Here is a 3,928-nt window from a genome sequence, read left to right on the forward strand (position 1 = left end):
GCGGCGGACGCGCTGCGTGTGCGTGTGTGTTTGTGTGTGTTGCACCAGGCGTCAGTCGATCACAGGCCATCTGGTCCGGCCCGGGAACAGCTCCGCCCGAGGCCAGCTGCACAAGCAAGTCGTTTATAAGTGTGGCGGGTGGTCCCCCGCGTCCTCAAACACTGTAATGAGTAATGAGGGCCGCTCCGCCGGGGATCCGTCTTCCGGCCGGCGCAAGGACACCAGATCCAGCGGCAGGTAGCGGTTTGATAATGTGTGAATACGAGCAGCAGGCTGTGCTGACCTTGGTTTATGTGATTTATAGGCCGTGTCCCCCGCCGCCGTCTCTTATTTTATTGACAGTGAAAATGTAATGTGAGAGTAATCAGCTGCAGCGTTGCTCTGAGATCACAGTTTATCTCACAACTTACAGCGAGATCTTCTGGATAACGCCGATTCTGTGGAATTCTGTTTTACATTCAGTCTATACTTTCAAAGGATTCCTGATTCCGGAGGTTCTCTGCCGTTGTTCTGCCGTTAGACGACACAGTTACCGAGATATTTCTGACTCTGTTTGGAATAAAAATAAACTGCTGCTCTGGAAACTCTTTTAATGTTTAATAAATTACAGTCATGTTGAAGTATTCTTACCAGCGGAGTCTGTACGTACCCACCGCTTCGCCATGCTTGATTTATTTTCGGTTGTTTTTTTCCACTTCCTTCTGTATTGAGGTGGTCTAACTCAGGAGTGTTGAGTATATAAACCTGCAGAAACTCCACCAGAGCAGTAATTCTGGTCTTACAAAGAGTAAACATCACATATAACCATCATGTATTCAGTGTTTCAGGAAGCTTTAGTGGAGATAAACCTCATATGGAGTCTGCTGAATCATTCTGAAGGCTGCAGAAATCACCTGCTGTCACTGCGGCAAGTTAGAATTCACATCTCCCAACACATTCTCAAGTTATTTCCTGCTATTTGGGAAATTCAATCATAAGACGCAAGCCGCAAATGGAGGAAGTGATTTTTAGTATTTTTGCAGCAGGAAACATTAAATTAAAAAAAGCAAAACAAAACTGCAGAATGTTGAAATTTCACTTTTTTAACTTGTTTTTCCCCAACTTGTTCAGGTTTTGTGAAAACATATTCAATTAAATGTACATTTCATGGCGTGCTTGCATCAATTTTCAGTTTTTTTAAAGATTATTATGTTCACATCGATTCCTTCGATCAGTGGAGCCACATCCTGGTGAACAGACTTCTACCTTCATCTAAAAGCTCCAGAACTTAAATTAGATCCAGTTTCATCAGTGTGGCCTGATTCCTCATGGTGTCTCGCTCTCTTTTCTCGTGAAAAGGTTTTGTTTTATACTATTAGGACGGAAATCACACGTAATGCAGCCGCAGCCTGAGCGTAAACGTGTTAGAATCAGTAACCCGGTGCGACATCCTGTGAATATTCACTCCCGAGCTGGAAACTTCTCCGAATAAAGCGGCGAGGAAACCGAGAACACAACGGATGAACCGACAAAGAGGAAGGCTCCAATTAATAGAAGCGGAGGAAAAGAGGTCACGGCGCCGCCCACACTGCGAGCGACGGAGGATTTCGACTCCGGCGGTACGAAGCGGCTGCGGCGGCAGTGTGAGGAAAGTTGTGCGGCGGAGTGGAGTGTATAACAGGAGGCAGTGTCCTTCCTCCTCTCGGCTCGGCTGTTCTGAGGCCTAAAGACTGCTGTCCCTGGCTAATAATTGCTGACACACCAAAGCCAACATAGCCCAGCGAGCCTTTAATAGTTTTCATTTTTCTTCCTTACAGGATGGCCTCTAAGGTGCCATCATGAATGATCAGCACACAGCCGCTGCTGCAGCTCCCTGCAGCACACACACACACACACACACACACCCTGCGCTCCCTCTGATCCCACAGCCACTGCAGGCTTCTTCTCCCGGCTCTCCGGCCATTACTCCCTCTGTGTCTTCCTCGCCTCACCTCTCATCTCCGGCCCGTACAGACAATTTATATAAAAGATTCTCCGGCCCACACCTTTCATCACAGGGCCTATTTTCATCACAGAGCCCATTTCACAACATTAATGCTCTCCCCCTCTTACCAAAACCATCAAAACATTAATTCATAAACCATTTGTGGGGCGTGATTCATCAGGCGCTGCCGATCCGTCCTGAATGCTTCGGATCGGGGGGGGGGGGGTGCTGGACGGATCGAGGCTGTGAGGGAGGGGCTGTTCCTGCTGCCGCTGCAGGTGGAGGTCACCTGCCACATGTGTGATCATGAAGCCGGCCGGCGCTCCTCCAGCTCTGCTCCAAAACCTTCTCCATAAATCACGATCCAGCTTCAGCTGGATGAAGAAAACATTTGATCATTCTGATTTATCTGCGTTGCTCCAATCAAAAAAGTTTCGCGCTGCAGCTTTGCATCGTGTTCCGACACTTCCGCCTCGCGATCGCGATCAATCAACCGTCCCCGTCTGTCAGCCTTTGATTGTTTATGATGACAATTTGCATCTTGTTTGTCCTGATTGCTCTGCATCAGCGTTCCTCCCAGAGCGCCGCCGCCGCCGCCGCCGCCACGCTGCCCCGGCCCAGCCGGTTTCAGCTCTGGATGTTTGCTGTCGGTAGACCTCGTGTCCGACCGGCCAGTGAAGGGTGGCGTGTGAATAAGAGACGGAGCTGAGGCGTTCCATTCCTTCACCTCCCCGTCTGGACGCTGTGTGACGCTGCCGGAGTCGTGGCGGCAGCATGTGTTATCTGGGAGGAGCAGCGGGGACGGCGCTCCGTCTGGGGGAACTAATGGGGCCGACGCTCCCTCCATAATTGCTCGGATGAAGCTTTACGTCACTCCGCAGTCCCACATCCCGGAGAATAGCGGGGCGTTTCAGGCCAGAGCGCACACTCCTCCATGATTGATCACTCTGCTTATAATTTCCTAATTTCCAATCCACTGGGGGACTTGACTGGAAGTGGCCATTTTTCCTGAGCACCGACCAGCTTCCTTTTATTTCCGCGCAGGGCTAAATGGGAAGAATCTTCCAGGCCATTAAGCAGACTTTCAGTGTCGTAAAAGTTTGGTGGCAGCGCCTCTCCCTCCCTCTCTGTCTCTCTCTCTCTCTCTCCCTCTCTCGCCCAGCACAGCGGCAGCAGCATGGAACCGTCTGTTTGATCTGCAGGCTGCAGGTTAATAGAAATCAGCCTGCTCATCAGCAGCAGTGGATTGAACTTAACCACCCACCTCCGCCCTGTCAATTCAGATTTGGAGAAAACCCACTAACACTGGCCGCAGTCTCATTTCCCTCTGTCAGGTAATCAGTAGCTCCCACAATCCCTTTCAGGAGCAGATTCGCGGTGACCTGTCCTCGGTTTCAGAGGCGGGACGGGAGGCTGGATTCAGGGAACAGCAGCCGGGAGGGGGGGGGGGCGACGTGCTGCGATGCTAATGTACAGATATTAGCCGACCATAATCACTCTCACTTTAGAAAACCCAATGAGCTGCCTAATTAAACACGTGCAGCAGTTTCTATATATGAAGGCAGGTGGAGCCAGATCCATTTTTACCGACCATGTGTCTGCTTTTACTCCTCCACTTTGCTAGCTTTCTTCTCTCCTCTCTTGGGTTTGTTTTACGGTTTAACTGGATTTTTTATTCAGGAGAAGAACTCATAGTGACCAAGGGAAGTTCGGCTCTGCCAAATACAAATTTAAAGTTCCTTCTTTTGCCGTCAGTCTGATGTTGCTGAGTGTGAATCGCAGTGGAAGTTACAATAGAATTAAAAAAACTGCATTTTCCTAAATTTCATGGGTTTTTTTTCATGACTTGTGAAAAAGTGTAACATTAATAAGAAAAAAAATGTTAAAAATACAAGTTACTGTATTAAAACACACATTTGTAGAACTTGCATTGCTTGAACAGGCTTTAACTTTGAAACTAATGCA

Source organism: Salarias fasciatus, chromosome 9 (genome assembly GCF_902148845.1).
Source record: "Salarias fasciatus chromosome 9, fSalaFa1.1, whole genome shotgun sequence".
Lineage (NCBI taxonomy): Eukaryota > Metazoa > Chordata > Actinopteri > Blenniiformes > Blenniidae > Salarias > Salarias fasciatus.